The sequence below is a fragment of the Rhodnius prolixus genome, unplaced genomic scaffold (assembly GCF_049639745.1).
Source record: "Rhodnius prolixus isolate KJV_2025 unplaced genomic scaffold, Rpr scaffold_3, whole genome shotgun sequence".
Lineage (NCBI taxonomy): Eukaryota > Metazoa > Arthropoda > Insecta > Hemiptera > Reduviidae > Rhodnius > Rhodnius prolixus.
In genome coordinates this window covers 50,351,208-50,372,171 of record NW_027411603.1, presented here as the reverse complement: position 1 = coordinate 50,372,171, position 20,964 = coordinate 50,351,208, and the positions used below count along the sequence as shown (strand labels likewise).

At 34.5% G+C, this 20,964-nt stretch overlaps 1 protein-coding gene and 3 non-coding genes across 5 annotated transcripts in view; 2 read left to right on the top strand and 2 right to left on the bottom strand.

The window, feature by feature from the left end:
- The window catches only part of Hers (Histone gene-specific Epigenetic Repressor in late S phase), a 343,933-nt gene that overhangs the window by 154,684 nt on the left and 168,285 nt on the right, over window positions 1-20,964 (top strand). The window lies entirely within an intron of this gene.
- TRNAK-CUU (transfer RNA lysine (anticodon CUU)) lies at window positions 2,587-2,659 on the bottom strand. The gene has a single exon. It is a non-coding gene; the product is annotated as a tRNA-Lys (tRNA).
- TRNAG-UCC (transfer RNA glycine (anticodon UCC)) lies at window positions 4,134-4,205 on the top strand. The gene has a single exon. It is a non-coding gene; the product is annotated as a tRNA-Gly (tRNA).
- TRNAG-UCC (transfer RNA glycine (anticodon UCC)) lies at window positions 19,734-19,805 on the bottom strand. Its single transcript has one exon. It is a non-coding gene; the product is annotated as a tRNA-Gly (tRNA).

The following is a 20,964-nucleotide window of genomic DNA, read 5'->3' as shown; positions in this document are numbered from 1 at the left end:
AAGACGAGTTGTTGTTTTTATTTGGACCGATTTCTCGCCAATCTTGAATCCTTAGTTCAATAATTTACGGTCACGAAACCTAGATATTCATTTTGAAAAGACTTTTCACCAATTTCAACACTTTTCACCAAACATTTTCAAAAAAACAAATTGTAATTTGGTTGCTTTATCTTTAGCACTCAAGTTGCATGATAGCTCCTAAACAGATTTCACATTCTATTTGTTCTTCTGCTACGCCAGACCTCCAAGGGCTAAATCGATGTGGCAGAATATCGCATCGAGGATCGACAAACTACGAAGGGACTGAAAGAGAGAAAGGAAGTCCTTGCTCGTAAACTGTCCTTTCATTTCCTTTTAAACTGTCCTTCAGTTTTGCAACCCTTCTCCACTTTATCCACTTCCTCTGCTTGCAGTGATCGGTTCAGCATCTCAAGTGGCCCACCACCCCGGCTCTCCGCGACTAAACATCAATATAAGAACATAGTAACAACCTCCTCTCAAGTCGCCCAGAGCTTGTCTCTTTCTCTGTCTCTCTCTCTCTCTATATATATATATAGCCAATCACTTTACTCCCCGCACCGGCACCAACCATATTGTCAGCCGAGAAAAGCTACAGAAACAAGGTGGGTGGGGTGTGCAGGGGAGACGTTCATTTTCTCTCCATTTTATTTTCCACTGGCTCATTTTCCCAATAGCCTGGGATTTACTGCAAGAGGAAATTTTATCAACATATGTATTTAAAAATAGGCAATAAAATTATATCGATTGTAATAAAAGTAAAATGTACGGAAATAGCACATTTTTGAAGGGAAAATAAACACCGTATTTCCTACTTCCCACCAAATTATACAAAAAAGAAAAAAGAAAAATCATATTCAAAGAAAAGGCAAAGAAAGTTGCCTATAAATCAGCTGTTAGAGTTCGCGATTAAATCAAATAAATTAATTTTACGACTTAATGAATCTGGTGCAGAAACGATAAGATTTCGATCACATGAAATCGATTCCACATGAAAAAAATCCGGTGTTAATCTTCATATGTCTTTCTCCTACTCCATTTCTCGATGTTTTCAGTTCATACAGTTCTTTTAAACTTCGAAATTTATTTGACTAAATTAAAATAAAATATTTTTTGATCAAACCTCTGTATTATTATTACTATTATTATTATTAATACTACTGTTATTATTATTTTATGATTTAAGGCGCGTCAACATCTAAGGTTATGTTTACGAATTTAGAACTTAAATCAAATTTAGACAAGTTAGAACCCCAAGGAGTTATGGGGGCAAACAAATCGTGTTAGTGTTCAATTCGTATTTTTGAGTTTGAGTTCACTAATAGTTCAACTCAAAATGATTAATTATCAGCTGATTTTAAGACATATTATCAGCTGTTGGTCAAAACTTTACTCATTAGTCAATTTTTTGGCGCTTATTGAAAGTCAGAATTATTACTATTATTTTTTTTAAAATAATTTAAGGCGCGTCAACATCTAAGGTCATTGGCGCCCGGAGCTTTTTTCAGTGCGCTGCCGGCCTCCGGACAGTGTTCTCTCGTTTCAGACAACACTATCCATCACCGGACAGTGAGCTGTAAGAAGCTCTTAGGAAGAGAAAATCTAAGGGTCAGCAGCTGGATTCGAACCCAGGACCTCCTCGTAAGAATCCAATACGCTAACCGCATTGCTAATCCCTTCCCTTATTATTATTATTACTATTATTATTATTATAATTATTATTATTATTGCGATTTTATTAAACGTTCAAAAATAAAAGTCTCCTTATTTATTTAACCTTCGCATCAGAGACAAATTATCCTGCGTAAGGCATTCCCAAGGGTTCCTGGTAAAGAAAGCAACATGTGGGCAAATGCTTTGGCTTTTAGAAATTTGGAGGAAAATTTTTGGAACCATTTTCAAAAAAAAAAGAAAAATAAACGTAAAATTTCATTCAATAAATAAATAATTGTCTTTAGTCAGTTGATTTTCTTTAAAATTAGTGTTTAATTCTAATTATTATTAGGCACGTGTTAGGATCGTACATTGCACTGAAAGTGGCTTTTTAGAGGAATTCTTCTATTTGAATTTTCGTCGGGAAATGTTTTAGATAAGTTTTCTAGAATCTAGACAATATTAGAACATAGTAACTCTATTGTGAACAATTGAAAAAAACATCGTTCCAGCAATATCGTTTTTGAGAAACCTCCCTCCCAATAAACTAAAAAAAAAAAAATCGATTTATCAAATCGATTAAAATGGTTGAATGATTTTTTTAAATAGCTTAATGCCCCATTTTGTGCATCTAAATTCAAATAAATTAAAAGTGGAACGTTGTTAAATTTTTCTTTATGCTGTTTTTACACGCATACACGCACAAAAAGACATATTTGTGATTTGTAAAAAGTTACATTTTCGCCCTCAAGAGACCTCCAGACAGGTTAGATTATATTTAACATTAGGCTTAATGGATTTATTTCGTTTATGCACACAGCAAATATAACCACTGGTAATGCAGTATAGAATGAAGTAGGGTAGGTAAGGGTGTTTTATTTATTTATTTTTTTTTTTTAACAAAGAAAAAAACTTCGCCCAACGTGGGGCTCGAACCCACGACCCTGAGATTAAGAGTCTCATGCTCTACCGACTGAGCTAGCCGGGCTGCTTGCAGATACTTAGATCACTTTTAAAACACAACTTTTACTTTTATTTCATTTGTCATTTATTTTTTTATATTTATTAAATAAAATTTATTTTTACGTAACAATTATTAATATTTATTATTATGTATATGTCCACAGTTACATAACGCGCTCTTACGTAGTATTTATCCATTATTTAAAAGTGTCGGCCACAGATGCCTCCAACACAGATGAAAATTTGTTGTTCAGACAGTTGAACGCAATGCCTCTGACCCAGTAAACATCAAAACATGTATGTCTGACTCATTTAATCTGAATGACTCACATTCACAGATGAAACATGCACGCGTTGCATGATACAATAAAAAAGAAGTTGAAAAAGAAGAAATTATAAAATATTTCTCTTCTTAACATTTTTAACTTTATATTTACAATGTATTTTTTTTGGGGGGGGTTAATTGTTTTTATCTTTATTGATTCCTTTTATTTATTTAATTTTTGGTTCCATTAATACTCGTAATCAAGTTTTTACCGTTAGTACGTGTTTTTTGGTACCAAGAGTCACTTCAAAAATTGGATTTTAGAAAACTGAGTTCATGTTTGAACTCATGCAGCTCAAAATGAAAAGAAAATCATGGGAATTGAAAATTTAATCGATGAAAATGCCATTCCAGGAAGTGACAGATTAATGTGCGTATTTTTGTTGTTGTTTTTCAATATATTTTCATTAACCTTTACGACAATTCTGCACATTGATCTTTGAAATCATGAAAATTCTTGTAATGAAAGTTCGTAGAAGGAGAACGGTTAGAATTTTTCTTAAATCAGATTTATATCACGTATATAAGTGGAAGATTAAGTGAATCTCTAAAATCTTGAGTTCGTAATTTAGAGCGTAATCGGAAGTACGAATTTTCGGAAGAGAGCTTTCCGGTTTTTTTCTCTCTCTCTAAATCGTGGAAGAGCTTCCAATGATCTAGCCGGCAGTTCCATCCGATAAGATGCTGGTTGTACTTCCAGGATGGTCGCCTAACCGCTCAGACAATGAATCAGCCGATAAAAGGAGTGGGAGGAGATAAAAAAGTGAAAAAATATACGCGTTTTCTTTCGGAGAAAAAGAAACCACACTCGTATTTACTACAATTTTTAGTACAAAGCGGAAGCTCTAAAAAACTTGATACTTCGGGTGATAACTGAAACTAAATCATATGCCCACTTACCAATACCTTCACTTAGTAAAGCGAAAAAGGAAGTTAAAGTGCGTAAATATATCGATTCGTAAAACTTGTCCGTAGTTTTGTCTCATCACTAATACATAGAACCGCCGACTCACACTCAAGACACGATGTCAAATGTGGAGGGGATAGTGAACATTTTATAAGTTGATTGTACCCATCGTTCGTGAACCTGTATATATATATATATATATATATATATATAATTTACTACCGTTCAATATCTTGTTTACTGTCTTATTTCCACTCCAGACACGCTGCGATGGTGGTGTAATGGTCAGCATAGTTGCCTTCCAAGCAGTTGATCCGGGTTCGATTCCCGGCCATCGCACTTAATTTTTTTTTTTTTAAATTAAAATTAAAAATTATTGAATAATATTCATTAAAAGTTTTAGCAACTTTTTAAAAATAATTATGGCCATATTTATTTATTTATTTAATTTTTTTTTTGCAAAGTCTTGAAGATAGTGATAATTTTTGGCCATGAAACGACGTTGATTTGATTGCAGAAAGCGAAACCAGGAAGTGATTGGACTGCCGGGCTCCTCCCCTTTGTTCCTCTAGAACTTGCTCGGGAGTGGTGAGAACTCAAATTTGGGGAGCGATGGAAAGGGTTGGGGCTTTGTTTGTGGCTTCAGATGGTTTATTTTCTAAACTTCCTGTTCGACTCATGGCCGCTATCTTAGGGATCCAGGAGAGCTCCAGATTGATAGCAGGAGTTGGAGGGGAATATAGTTTACTTAGAGAACGCTCTTTAAAGGTAAGTATTTAACTGGCTCCAGGGAGTTCTTACAGGGACGGGATGCCCCAAGGCACCGCAGTCACAAGTGGCTTATTGTGCCTCCCCCTTAAGTCCAACAGATGAAACCCTCCCCTTCTAAAAAAGTTGGAGGACTTTCCCTACCAGTTCCTTCGGCGCAACAATCTCCTTTGGCCTCAAAGTTCCAAAGATATCGTAGCGCAGCCGCTTGATTGCAACACAATCGAATAACAGGTGAGAGGCCGCCTCCTCTCCTGCCTTCCTGACACAGTCTGCACAACGGTTCCGCGAGCTAATAAGCTTCCTTAACCTGCCATGCCCTGTGAACAGACCCTGTAACCAGGGTAATCTGATTACTGCCCAAGCCCCGAGTCTCTTTGGTTATAGGTAGTTCTTAAAATGGCGCCTATTTCTAGAAAATCTCCCAGAGAACGGATAAGAGCAGTGATATTATCCTGTACTGCAGAATCTTTACCATTTTTATTCTGGTAATGTCTTCTTTTCTTGCCTAAACTGATATTTAATATTAAATGCGAGTTCTGATGAAACAGAACAGTCGGAGATTCTTTTAATTACCTTGACAGTAAAGCTCGTAAACTTTGGCTGAAAGCTCACGCTAATATTGTAAAAGTTTGATCAAAATAAAATCTCTTTTATTAGCAGTGAGAATAAGTAAAAATGCCATGTTTAAGGAAGAAAAAAAATAATTAAATTATGTTATTGTTGGAATACGTAGAGTTATCTGTATGTGCAAGGGAAGGTATTAATATTTATTAAAAAGAAAGACTTACACAAAAATGGACAAAATATAAATAATATATATAAAGTTGTCACATATCTATTCATCAAGCACCACGTGATGAATAACATACAGCCAACAGCACATTACAAGTGCTTTCTGTCACACATTATCAAGCCACAGCCTTTTGCTCTGCCACAATCATTTAAAAATGTCAACCGGAAGGAAATTCTTGAAAGCGGACACGTCAACACTTCACACCCAAAATATTTTCACACCACACACAGAAAAAACCCTACAGCCCTTCAAAATGTTAAGTTTTATTTAGCAGTGTTAATTATTTTTTCCAATTCTTTGGTCTCATTTCTTTTTCTGTTAAGTTTTTCTTCTTGTTATTTTTATTACAAATTTCTTCTTTAATTTGTATTTTTTACTTTATTTTACGTCTTACGTTTTCGATTTTGAGTCTTAAACGGGAAATATACGTAATATTAAACGGAAAATACTCGTTTTGAGCCCGTGTTTTTTTTTTTAAAATTGAGATCTATGTTTAAATGTTTTATTGGAAATATTTTCCCGGGAAATCTCGATTTAGGGCACTTTAGGGTTGATGTGGGATGTTTAGGGTACCCCTCTCTGAATCGTCATTTTAGTATAAAGTAAAACACTCCGTCGAATCGAGCTAATGCTTCCCTTACTTTGTATCAAAACACTATCCTTGTTCCCCTTTGTTTTAGAAGCTGTAAGATCCTGTTACATTAAATTCCTTGCAAAGCTAAGATGTATTGTTGGTTTAGTGGGTTCAATTCCCCCGGGGTCTAGGACTTGGATTTTATTTAATGGTTAATATGAGAAATTTATAGTAAAGTATGTTAGGCGGTTGTAGGCTAGACCCGCAAAGCTAAGATGTATTGTTGGTTTATTGGGTTCAATTCCCCCGGGGTCTAGGCCTTGGATTTTATTTAATGGTTAATATGAGAAATTTATAGTAAAGTATGTTAGGCGGTTGTAGGCTAGACCCGCAAAGCTAAGATATATTGTTGGTTTAGTAGGTTCCATTCTCCTGGTTTAGGTCTTGGATTTTATTTAATGGTTAATATGAGAAGTTTTATAGTAAAATATCTTAGGCGGTTATAGGCTAGACCCGCAAAGCTAAGATGTATTGTTGGTTTAGTGGGTTCGATTCCTCCGGTCTAGGCCTTGGATTTTATTTAATGGTTAATATGAGAAATTTATAGTAAAGTATGTTAGGCGGTTAGGCTAGACCCGCAAAACTAAGATGTATTGTTGGTTTAGTGGGTTCGATTCCCTTGGATTTTATTTAATGGTTAATATGAGAAATTTATAGTAAAGTATGTAAGGCAGTTATAGGCTAGACCCGCAAAGCTAAGATGTATTGTTGGTTTATTGGGTTCGATTCCCCCGGGGTCTAGGCCTTGGATTTTATTTAATGGTTAATATGAGAAATTTATAGTAAAGTATGTTAGGCGGTTGTAGGCTAGACCCGCAAAACTAAGATGTATTGTTGGTTTAGTGGGTTCGATTCCCCCGGTCTAGGCTTTGCATTTTATTTAATGGTTAATATGAAAAATTTATAGTATAAAGCTCGCCTGAGGGTAAAATAGGCATTACTTTACTTTACTTTGTCTTTAAAGTAGATTCTTTGGGCATTTTGACATAATTTTATGCAGTTTTCAAACTATAATATTAATGTTTGTAAGAAGTAAATAGTTTCGAAAGTTTTTGAATTAAAAAAAAAAGCCAGAATTTTGAGATTACAGTGTGAGTTTATTGAGAATAGTGACTTCAGAAAGACTTGCGTCGATCCTCTAAAACTTTGGTAAAGCTGATCTATCTACCAGCTCCAAGAGAGAAAAATAATAATAAGAAATACTTCTCCAATTTAGTGACATCACATAGTGAGTAATGTGCAGGTCGTTAGGTGGTGTTTTGTTTTTGCTCATACTGCGAGTTATATGAGTTATAAAAAGGCAGATTAATGACGCTCTGCTCTTCATACTTTTATCACCAATCACATTATATAGACTTGACCCCCTTAACTCGGCCAGTTAGACATTGTTTTTATCAAATATATTGTCTTAAGTCATTTTTTGTGGCACTGACGTGGTACACTGGAGCTCATTGGCGCCTTAAGAGCCTCTTTCAATGCACTGCCAGCCTGCGGACAGTGTTCTCTTCTTACTACACTAGAGCACAAAAAAATCTGAGGGCCAACAACTAGATTCGAACTCGGGATACGCTAACTACCAAGCTGATCATTTTCTATCAAATCATCTCTATACTGGGAGTACACGGAGGTGAGGTCGAAACTTCGGCAGGTGATTCAGAGGTTCAAATGCAACTAAAAATATTCTATTCACTTTGGCCCAATTCTCAATAGTGTCCAAAATATTTGCATTTTTATCTTTTCCGTCGATATTCGCGTTTTTCACCATAAAAACGGTCGTAACTTTTTTATCCTTTATCCTACAACAAATCTGCTTATTCCAAACGAAAGAGCATTAAATTTCCTTTAAATCTGCTTAATACAGAACCTCAAAATGTTTCTTATAAACCATGAAATTTTTTACTTTAATGCCTAAAAAAATTCGTTCTCGATGATTTTTGTTCTAAATTTTTCAATGATTAATGAATCAAGGAGTCATCCAATTTACAAGAAATGTTGGGCATTTATTGAGATTCAAGACCATACGGATTTTTTTGGTTTCTAATAAAACCCTACCCCGATCAGAGCGGGATGTAAATGCAGAAAACTGGGAAGTTGCGTAACCGACTTTTTCAAAGTCCAAAACAAGATCTCAGTTCCTTTTGCGATCTAAAGAAATAATCGATTGTGTCAATCGATTTTTTATCAAACATATGGCCAAACCAAAATATCGAAACTTTTATCATATTGATTAGTTGGCACCAAAGAACTCCCCTCCTCCTCCCTCGCCCCTCCACAATGGCAACAACAACAACAACAACACATGGAAATTACAGGAAAACTCACTCACATGGAACTCGAGGTTTTAGTATTCATGAGATAAATATATTCATGAGTTTGTAAAGCTGTTTTCTATGTGTTTGTGTACACGATTGTTTGTTGTTTTAACCAAGATTAGTTAGATCAAAACGATTGTTTGATTTATCTAAATAAAATACAGAAATCAGTTTTTTGAATGATTAAATAAATCGCAATACTTGATCGATCTTTTAATCGAATTAATTTTAGTTTTTCTCCTTCTTTTTCTCTTTTATTTAAGGCGCATCAAAACTTCTGAGGTTATTGGGGTGCCCGGAGCTTATTTTTCAGTGCACTGCCGGTGTCCGGACAATGTTCTCTCGTTACTGACAACACTGTCCATCATCGGACAGTTAGCTGTAAGAAGCTCCTAAGAAAAAACAAAAAAAAAAAATCTAAAGACCAGCAATTGGATTCGAACCCATGATCTCCTCGTTGTCTTTGCTAACCTCTCAGCTGATCTTTTCCCTATACTGTCATTAATTTTCTCATTTCTACTAACAGTACAGCTAGCGCTGGTGGAAATTTCAAAATACAATAATAATAAAATAAATAATTCTGCTTACGAATGTAATCAAATGAAGCAAATAATGACTAGATAGAAGAAGACAAAATTAGATACAGTCCAGCCTCCCATAAAGGACCCTCTCACTAGCGACTACCTCCATTTACGGACAGTTTTTTGGATTTCCCCGTTTTTACCCCTATACACTATATAAAAGAACCTCCACCGTCTAACGGACATTCTACATAACGACCGCGGACATTGATTTTTGGGGAACGGATTAAATGTTTCACCTCCCACCAACGACCACCTTATTATTAAAAATTCTTATCAAAATAATTATCCCCCTCTCAAGTTTTTCTGTTTTTTTTTCTGGTTTTTCCTAAAGTTTCCTATATCTTTTCTATACAGGGTGTTCAGCATAAGACTACGGTAACTTCGGGAGGCGATTTTGGGCATCATTTGCAACAAAAAATTCCATATAAACTATGGCTCGATTCGGCTCCGTTTTATAGATATTTTTAATTTTATGTTTTTTCAAGGTGTTACTACTTTTTAGCAAAAAGTTGCCTATATTTCTCAAACTATTATAGCTACAACTATTTTAATAAGCTCATTAGAAAGAAGGTTAAATTTCCTTTTAAATAAGCTAATTTGTATTCCAAAATAATAATATTAAGTATTTTACTTTGTGGCCTAAACATAGGAAATAGCAAGTTTCTAATTTTTTCCAAAAACTTTGACTTCATTTTTCTCAAAAACTTTTTATATGAAAAAACCGTGCCCTATTCAGGAAAAACATCTACATACGATCACTTTTCGAGCGGTATACAATAATTGGGGTTATGTTAAAAATTGATGCAGAAATCTGTGATTAATTGCAAAAAAGTAGGCCTCAAAACGTCGGCATTTTGAAAGGAATTCTCCTACCATAAGAATATAACTGAACAGAATCACCATTTCATCATTTTGAACTACTCAATAAACTTTTGGAATTAACAGGTTGTGAAGAGCTAATGAATAAGCCGAGAACTTACTTATCGCTATAATCTCCAATTTAAAAACTGACATGTTTTATCCTAATACGGCTTATAAAAACAAATGAATACAACAAGAAGAAAAGATAGTTTAAAGTCTACATTTTCATTAGATATTTAGTTGTCATTTTGCTATCAATATGCCAACGAATTCGAATATTGAATATCGCGATATGTCATACATCATTATTATTTTTAATGTAAGTTTTATATTTTTGAATATAGTTCTTAAATAAATTAATTATTAAATTACACGTTTGCAAAAAATCGTACTGGATTTGATGATTCTGATCAATTATATTCTTATGGTAGGTGAATTCCTTTCATAATGCAGACGTTGTTTTGAGGACTACTTTTTTGCAATTAATCACAGATTTCTGCATCAATTTTTAACATAACCCCAATTATTGTATACCGCTCGAAAGGTGATCGTATGTAGATGTTTTTCCTGAATAATGCACGGTTTTTTCATATAAAACGTTTTTGAGAAAAATGAAGTCAAAGTTTTTGGAAAAAATTAGAAACTTGCTATTTCCTATGTTTGGGCCACAAAGTAAAATACTTAATATTATTATTTTGGAATACAAATTAGCTTATTTAAAAGGAAATTTAACCTTCTTTCTAATGAGCTTATTAAAATAGTTGTAGCTATAATAGTTTGAAAAATATAGGCAACTTTTTGCTAAAAAGTAGTAACACCTTGAAAAAACATAAAATTAAAAATATCTATAAAACGGAGCCGAATCGAGCCATAGTTTATACAGAATTTTTTGTTGCAAATGATGCCCAAAATCGCCTCCTGAAGTTACCGTAGTCTTACGCTGAACACCCTGTATATAAGCTCATACATCTTGTGCCATTTTAATCATTTTTCAATATTACTTTGGACGAACAATATTATTTTTTCCAATACCTCTCCCTAACGAAAAGTGGTTAACTCTAGAAGAGAAAGTAAATGTGTTGGAATGATTTTGCAAAAACCCAAATCTGATAATTAAGAGAAAATTTGATGCATAATCATATAGCTAAATAATTATGCAATTAAATGAATATATAGGATTCGTGACCGTAAAATGTTAAACTTAGTATTCAAGATTGGCGAGGAATCGGTCAAATAAAAAACAAACTCGTCTTTTTTGGCCAACGTTTCGACAAATATATTGCCTTTTTCAGGACCTGGATATCTGTAACTAGTTTCTGTAACTCAACCAACCCGCATAGCCACGTATGTTTTCAATAATGATAAAGAATTTATTGTTTTTTATTTAATTTTTATTTATTTATTTATTTATTGTATTTTTATTTTTATATTACTGTTTTTTTTTACTGATTTTCTGTGTTACTGACTCTGTAAATTGTTCTGTATTTGTAATATCCAGGTCCTGAAGAGGACACTATATTTGTCGAAACGTTGGCAAAAAGACGAGTTTGTTTTTTATTTGTACTGATTCCTCGCCAATCTTGAATTCTAAATTATGCAATTATGTACGTTTTTAAATCTATTAATAATAAAACAATTTTTAAGTAGATGTTTGGAAAAAAAAAAAAACCCATATTTTTTCATTATGAAACTTGCCTACCTCCTTCTAACGGCCACATCCAAACAGCGGCCACTTTGCTTTCCCCCGCCAGTGTCCGTTATTGACGGAGGAGAATTAATCCGAAGTTTTGAAATCCTGTTCCTCCATTATTAGCTAATAGAATAATGTGTTGTATTTTTTTTTTTTTTTTATTAAGACAGAAACTTTATAGTTGTTATATGCTGTTGAAATATCACGTATACTTATATTAAAATCTGCACTGTTAAAACTGTTAACAGCGGAAATCTGCACTGTTAAAACTGTTAACAGCGGAAATCTGCACTGTTAAAACTGTTAACAGCGGCATTAATATTGTGATCTGTAATATCTATCCAACATATACTGTCAAGAATCGTTCAGTAATTTTATGAACATAATTTTGAGAATGAAGTACGAGGGTCGTTTGAAAAGTCCGTGCAAAAATAAAAACTACTTAATTTTTTGGGGTAAACCTTTTTCATTTTTAATATAGTCTCCTTTTAGGCTTATACACTTCGTCCAACGCTGCTCTAGTTTGTTGATCCCTTCCGAATAATAGGATTTGTCCAAGTCTGAAAAATAGCCATTCGTTTCTGCAATCACCTCCTCGTTTGAATAAAATCTTTTTCCCGCCAGCCATTTCTTCATATTGGGGAACAAATAGTAGTCCGAGGGAGCCAAGTCTGGAGAATAGGGGGGATGTGAAACGAGTTGGAACCCTATTTCCATTAATTTTGCGACCACAACTGCTGAGGTGTGAGCTGGTGCGCTGTCGTGATGGAAAAGGACTTTTTTGTGGGCCAATCGTGGGCGTTTTTCTTGCAGCTCGGTTTTCAAACGGTCCAATAACGATGAATAATAATATGCATCTGTAATAGTTTCACCCTTTTCCAGATAGTCGATGAGGATTATTCCTTGCGAATCCCAAAAGACAGTCGCCATAATCTTTCCGGCCGTAGGAACGGTCTTCGCCTTTTTTGGCGCAGATTCCCCCTTGGTAACCCATTGTTTAGATTGTTCTTTGGTCTCAGGAGTGTAGTGATGTATCCATGTTTCATCCACAGTGACGAAACGACGTTTAAAGTCCTGCGGATTCTTCTGGAACAGCTGCAAACCGTCCTTGCAACACTTCACACGATTTCGTTTTTGGTCAAGCGTGAGCAATCGCGGCACCCATCTTGCGGATAGCTTTGTCATGTCCAAATGTTGATGCAAAATATTATGTACCCGTTCATTCGAGATGCCCACAGCACTAGCAATCTCACGCACCTTCACTCTTCTGTCATCCATCACCATATCATGGATTTTATCAATGATTTCTGGAGTAGTAACCTCGAACAGGGCGTCCAGAACGTTCAGCGTCACTTGTGCCCATATGGCCACTCCGAAAATTTTGAAACCACTTATAAACTGTTCTAATCGAAGGTGCAGAGTCACCATAATGTTTATCAAGCTTCTCATTAGTCTCCTGAGGCGTTTTGCCTTTCATAAAGTAGTGTTTAATCAACACACGAAATTCTTTTTCGTCCATTTTTTGAAAATCACTCGACTTCCTCGATTCAAACGAATGCCAAACACAAAGAAATAGACCGATCTGGCTGAAACTTGGTGTGTGTTCTTCCTAGAGATGCTACTAACTAAACATAACCTCGATTCGCGCCAGTGGTGCCATCTCTCTGACTTTGCACGGACTTTTCAAACGACCCTCGTACGAACAACTTGGGATAGGAGGGAAACCAGAGTCTGGAAGAGATTTTTCCGTTTAGAAAAACTCTTTAATTTCCTGTTAAAACATGAATTTTTCTTTCTTTTTTTTATTTATTAGCTGAAAGTGAAAAAAAACTAACTCTGGTGAAATGAAACCCTTACTTTGCAGAAAAAAATGAAAAGATTTTTTCCGATAAGTTGTTCGTATAAAAGTTTAAACTTTTTTATATCGTATAAAAAATAAGAATGGAACTTTGAATGATAATTTTTTATGTCTTTAGATTAGATTAGGGAACAAAAGTACAATTTTATTGCTTTTTATTTCTCTCTCTCTCTCTCTAAAATAAGTGGTAAGTTTTTATTACAGATGGCGTTACAAGTGTCTGGAGTGTATATTTTCTTTCTCAGACTGAGAAAACATACACCACTTGGAAGTAAATCGGATATATTTTCTAAGATTATGTATTGTATATGTATTTAGGTGTGGTAAATATATATATATATTGTATAGGTGTATCTGAAGCGGAAATATTATTAGGTTATAAGCGATGTTATTCATAGAGTTTGGTACGTGTGTTCCAAGAAGTGTAGAGAAGCTTTGTATATACCATGGTTTGTTTGTCGTCGTTTGGGTTGATGTGGTTGAGAAGGTAATGAACCATAGAGCGCAGCAGAAGCGCGCCTATTCTCAACAGTATTTCCCGCTCTCACAGTATTACCCGCAAAATTGTGTACGTACGCGCTGTATGGATGTGTGTGTGTATGTCTGTGCGTGCGTTTGTATAGTAAAGCTTCCCTCCATGTGCTCATTGGGGCAACAAGATCCCCCGCACCCATATCGGTTCCTTCGTATGGTTTCCGCCGCCCCGCCTCCTCCGTACCTGTAATCGAAAATTTTCCCCCATCCTTGTGTTTGAGAGTGTTAAATACTTGGGGAAAGCCTTGAACAGGAAGTCTCGAATCCACAAGCGTTTGGCGCTTCCTGTCTCTCTCGCTCGCTCACTCTATTCCACCGCTTATTTGATAAACAGTTCCAATTCACTCCCCTATTTTAACCTACATCAATTCCATCAATATGCACACGGTCTTCATTCAGTGCCGCTTTATATCACGTTTCAGTTATTAGCCTTCATTTTAAGCTAGGCTTCATTTCCGCAAGTTACGACTTCATCTTTTCTAAACATATCACGATGGTTTTCGCTTACCTTGGGTAAATTGGAGGCGCGGATCGTCTTCATTATTTTTCAACATTTTTTCTCCATTTTAGTGTTTACGCATGTCCAACAATCAGATCAAGTTGTAAACCCAGTTTTTAGGAACATTTTTAGGAACACTCAGGTGTCCAAAAAAACGGGTATTTCCGGTGTAAACCGGAAGAAATTGAAAATCTGTATTCGATCGTGATACTTCCTGCTAAACCCTAAACGCTCATAAAGTAAACCCAAACACGTATTTTTTAAATATTTAAACCAGTAATCTAACACAGCGTATCCCAACCTGTGGTACGCGAGTTCCTAGTTGGTGGTACACGAAAAATAATCAATAATGGCGGCCATAAAAAATTAAATCATAAAAATATCATAGAAACGTTTTTTCCTATAATTCATAAAAATTATTTTAATTAATAATATCATACAGTAAAGTTGTTAATATGTACAGAGTAATAAGGTTAGTCTGTCTCAAGATATACGAGAAAATATACGTAATAGCACATTTAACAAGGTTTAAAATTGTCTATCATGGAGTATTTTCCCATAACCCCGACAACACAAAACGATAATTGGATTTCAAACCCCCCTTCTATTAAGAAAAATTTAGGAAAAGCTACATCATTATCCAATAAAAGATAAAGAAAATTTAATAGAATTATCATGTGACAGAACTTAAATGATAACTGAAGTAAAAATCTGCTTAAAGAGACTGGATTGTAATGAGTAAGCTCCTATCCAAGCAACATTAAATTTAATTGGTACTTACAGGTAGTTGAATGCTTAAAAGTAAATTAATTTTTAGAAGATTTGGGCACAAATATAATAATCCTAAAGAAGAACTTTGTAAATTAATTAACAATTTTGAAGAGAAAAGTATGTACGCAATTTTTAATTATTTAAAAAAAAATGATTTAAAACTAAGATCTTACACTTTACTAAGTTTATAAAGTGAACATGAACTTGGAACTCCTTTGTAACAGATACATTTTGTATCTCTATACAAAAAAAAAGATGATAAAATAACACACTCGGTATAACAAATTTCATGAAATACAAATCATTTTTACGAAGTGGTACAAATTAGCGTACCAAGTGGTACGCGAGCCCAAAAAAAGATTTGGGAAACGCTGATCTAAAATATCGCTATGAATTGCTTAAATTTTGACTGCTGGAATCATCAATAGATATGATCTCTCGCATTTTATGAATTAAGAAGCGGAAGTTACAAAAATAAATTCATTCTAGCTGGAATCGAAGATGTTAATTCCAGGTTTACAAAAGTAGTGTCGCACTTTCACGCGGAGTAGTTGCTGAAGTGGTGAGAAGAGAGCAGCACCTGTCGGTCATTGACTACCAGGAAAATTCGGCTATTTAATTTTATATCAAAAAATGAAAAAGGTAAATGAACGAACTATTGCAGACCTTGACGGAAAAACGAGGTTATCTACTTTAAAAATTTAGTTATTGAATCAGCAATAAACATATCTAATTGTGATGGTATATACATTCCAAAAATCCAACGGAGTAAATTTACCACATTTGAAATAAATATTCCTAACATTCAGGCGCCACGGTAACCGAGCGTTTATAGGCTAGACCCGCAAAGCTAAGATGTATTGTTGGTTTAGTGGGTTCGATTCCCCTGGTCTAGGCCCTGGATTTTATTTAATGGTTAATATGAGAAATTTATAGTAAAGTATGTTTGCTGGTCGACTCCGTCCACGACTCCTAATTGGTAGTTAGATTTAAAGCCCGGCTGAAAAAATAGGCGATTACTTTACTTTGTCTTTAAAGTAGATTCTTTTGTCATTTTGACATTATTTCATGCAGTTTTCAAACTATAATATTAATGTTTGTAAGAAGTAAATAGTTTCGAAAGTTTTTGTATTAAATAGGCGATTACTTTACTTTACTATTCCTAACTTTCAACTAGGAAGAGGGACAAAATTTAAGGAATTTTCAGGAGAGGCATGGTAAAAAAGTAAATAAATTTAGGTAATTCTACTCTAACGTTCCACTTAAGAGTAATGTACAGCCTCAATATTAAGATCTTATAAACAGGAATTAATTTCATGTTAAAACCTACAAATTTTAAAGGAAATCTATTGGGCAGAAGCGTAAATTTTATTAAATTATTTCTTTAATCAACGATTTTTCCGCTTAATTCCCAAGTATTGATTGAAAAATCGACACAAATTGCGTAAACAAAAAATCGTAAGTTATATTTTCATTTATGTATTTGGATAAAAGATTTATTACATGCAAATCATTTTTTTTTTCTTTATTGTGCGGTGAAAAAAGGAAATTGTAAAGTCAAAGGTTACTTGATTTCGCCTCGACCCTTCGCTTTAGTTACCAAGAGTACTTCGTTTTCTTAGAGGAAGAAAGTGGGGCTTACTTATTCAACTTTAAATGTATTCTAAAAACTTTGGTGCTTAACATACTTCTTAGTACTTAGCTAGTACTCTGACTTAGTACTATGATTTAGTAAGGTAGTAAAGTAATCGCCTATTTTTTCAGGCGAAGCTTAACGTCCAACTACCAATTAGGTTTCGTGGACGGAGGCAACTAGCAAACATACTTTACTGTAAATTTCTTTTATTAACCATTAAATACATCCAAATACAATTCCTACTAAACCAACAATTCATCTTAGCATTGCGGGTCTAGCCTATAACCGCCTAACATACTTTACTGTTAAATTTCTCATATTAACCATTAAATAAAATCCAAGGCCCTAGACCGGGGGAATTGAACCCACTAAACCAACAATACATCTTAGCTTTGCGGGTCTAGCCTATAACCGCCTAACATACTTTACTATAAATTTCTCATATTAACCATAAAATCCAAGGCCTATGACCGGGGGAATCAAACCCAGTACCACAATACATATTAGCTTCGCAGGTCTCGTCTCTAACCTCTCGGCTACCCTGGCACCCTTAGTACTATGATTTAATACATCAATTTTCTTACAGATAAATTAATACATATTACGGAGCTGTTTATACAACAATAAGGATCAATAAGGGTGGCCTAAATTTTAGCTCCTTAAAGAACCCTACTGAAATTCATCTCAAATAGCAAAAATTAGGGCTCAGTAAATTTAACTATCTCTGAAAATAATTGCTCGCTAAAAATTCGATTAAATCTTAAGCAAAATTGAACGTCTAATTTTGTAAGGTGTTTAAGACAAGATGCGTGTTTTAAACCTGATAATTTCCGGCAATCTTTGTCTGTGCGTGCTGATACTAAATCAGGGAGCACTTCCGCTTTGTTTCTTTTCTTGCCTTTTTTTTTTTTAAATTACCTTCTCTTCTTTCGTTATAACTTTTCTAGTTTTTCCCATTTTGAGTGAATTCAATAAAATAACTAGTTTTTAATAGAATGATTACTCGTTCTGTTTTGGGATTTATTATCGCTTATAAGTCTTCCTTCCTGTGAAAGAGGCCAAAATATCTTGTAACCGTCACTTCAGAAAAGTTCTCAAGAAATCATCGCTGAAAAGTAACGACCCAATAATTACTTGTAAAGGTTGCGAGTTGTTGTGGACCACAACAACAGCTTGCGAGTTGTTGTGGACCACCGATTTGTTTTCTGATATAAGAAGTATTTTATACTAGCGTCAAATTTAAGGAATACAGTTGTCCACGGATATGGATGAAAAACTCCTCTCTTTCTAGAAAAAGTGGTTGAAGGGTTCTGACGATTGTGATGCTGTGCTTTATAGAGATAAATAATAGTAATAAATTATTAAATTTAATGACACTGTTTATGATAGGAATCAAATAAAGCAAATTTACCAGCCTAAATATAGGCCAGCTAACTAAGAACTTAATGATGCATATTCCAGTTGGAAATCGGTTCTTCCAAGATCTGGACACACTCTTGGTTTCAGTCCTCTTGAGGCTGTAGATGGTAATGAGATGTGGATGGTAGTGTTCGAATGTCGTGTTAGTTTTGGTCATGTGAGTGTGAATGGCCTTGAATGGCCAGATTTGTCCAGCGGGACGTTCAGTGTAATTCCCATTACTTTACTTTGGGCAAAGTCTAATCAAGCCTTTTCATCCAGTACGTTAGCTTAGTAGTAATCCAGACTGGACAGGTCTAAAAGAGGTCTAAGGAGCATCTTGTTGAGCAGTACTGTGCCAGGAGTGTTTCTCTTACTTAGCGGGAGAGTAACTGTTTCAAGTCCAGTCTATTCTTGTTGCAGTTTCGTGTTCATGTGCAGCCTCCTTTCGTGAGTTTGTGCATCAAGAGGATTAGCGCGCTCCTTGATCCTGTTGTTTCCAAGGGAATTTCTTACGTTTTATTAGTAGACGTAGGTCTTCCAATTCCAGAAAACCTACAAATTAGAGAAAATATTTTGCTTCTAATTTAGAAGCATTCCACCAGCTTTAAGCTTCAAATCTTTGAAACCATTTCGAGACTTCGTCTGCTACAGATGTTCGCTAGTTTGTGGTAATGCCTTTACTGGAGAAGGTTATCACTGTATAGTCTGCGTGCGTAGCTAAATTTTCAGGAAGGTCTTTAAATGAAAGGAAGTCTTTAAAATCAAAGTAACAGGAAACGACACCCTAGCAGAATTTTTAGCTTAATCAGACCCCCAAATTCCTGGTCGGTCATTTATCTTTCATTTATTTCTTCCAGCATGGCATTTTTATATTTTATGTTTTTGTTTTCTATCTGTATTTTGTGAGTTAATCACTAGCAACAATATCAAAGGTAAATAACGCTTACGTATTTCCGTTTTCTCTTTATGAATACTCTTTGATACTCGGAAATAATTACGCCATATTGAGCCAATTATACTTTATTTCCTTTATAGTTCTTTGATGTAAAAGAGATCTGTTTTAATGCAGTTTAAGTATTGGTTTGAAGTCCTTCTTTTTGTCGCGTTGTCAGCGTTTATTTCATTAAAATATTATTTGTATAGATTTAACAAAATCATTTTTAAGGCACTATTATTCTTTAATTATAGATTCCATTTCAATCTTTTTCTTTTTCTGTGGAAATATGCGCCTTTTCCATGTTTTCCTTTGGCCTTGAAGAACAAAAAAAATAAATAAATGAATAAATAAACACACCAGGAAAACAGAAAACATCTTTTAGGTGTAATTTAATTATAATTACCTTAACATAAAAATAACAGTTTAAGAAGTTAAATAAGGGTTTGTTTTTTTTTAGACGGCGAAAGGTACAAAAGTGGGAAAAACACGTTTCTCTAAACCCCCGTCCAATAAAAAGTCATAATGTATGCAGTTAACGTGCCAATATTTATTTAATTTTATTTTTTTCAAAAAAAAAAAAATTAAGTGCGATGGCCGGGAATCGAACCCGGATCAACTGCTTGGAAGGCAACTATGCTGACCATTACACCACCATCGCCCGTTGTGTGGCGTTATAGAAAGAGTTATCTACTACATTATTTTTTAAACTATATCTTATTTTCTTGAAATTGTAGGACTAGAATGTAGTTTTTTTTTAATTTAAATTTTATTAATTATTTCGAATTATTAATTGAATAATTTATTAGGACAATTTTTTTTATAAATATGTATACTTTAAAAATAAATAAATAAATGCGTAAATTAACCTTAAAATTAGATTAGCTGTACATAAAAGAAATAAAGCAGATCGAAATCAAATTAATCGAACTTAATCTGGTGAAAAAGTTTGAAATAAACAGCACGAAAATTGTCTTACAAATCCACGACTCCTTTTTATATGCTCAGAAATCCGAACTCAAAATCTTATAGACGTGAGATACGTCTTGTCATTGTAGGGAAGGGACTTATTAGACATTTGACACTAGAGGACTAATTGCCTGGGCAATGGCAGACGTCTTGTTGCTTTGTGTCGATTGTAGAGAGCGCTTTTTCGCTAACTGGAAGACGAGACTCTAGATGAGTTGGAAATCTTGTTCAGTTTTGGGTAACAATTTGACTTGAATCCTAATATTAAAAAAAAATATATAGTTAAAATCCTTGGAGTAATTGGTTTCGAACATGGACTTCATTCAAATCCAAAAAGAAAACTTAATTTTCACATCACCACAAGTTTGGGTTTGAGTTTGGGTTTCGAGCTTGATATTTTGCACTAAGAAATTAGTTTAAATTTCCCAAGTGAAGTAGCTTCGCTTCCGGTATATTACCTTACATCACCAGATAGATGCACACCAAGATCCTCTAGGAATGAGGCAGGAAGTCAGGACTCACCTCTCCCAACAAACTATTTCTCCTGAAGTCCTGAGGAGGATGGCTTATTGTTGTCAATCTTTCAACCATATAAGATTTACCAATTGCGGATGTGGGATAAGTCCTCATTTTATCCTTATCCTTTGGAGGGCAACGCGTTGTTGATCAGATTTTGCCTTCACTCACCATCATATTCCTGAGACTGGCTTTTGCTCTGATTCCTTGTTCAGTATAAGCTAGGTAGGTACTCAAAGAGGCTGGCTATCTTCTTAGATCTGTTGAGGGTCAAGATCGCCTAAATAGGGTCAAAATAGAGCAATATATCCTCTCTGTCACGTTTAATTGTAGAA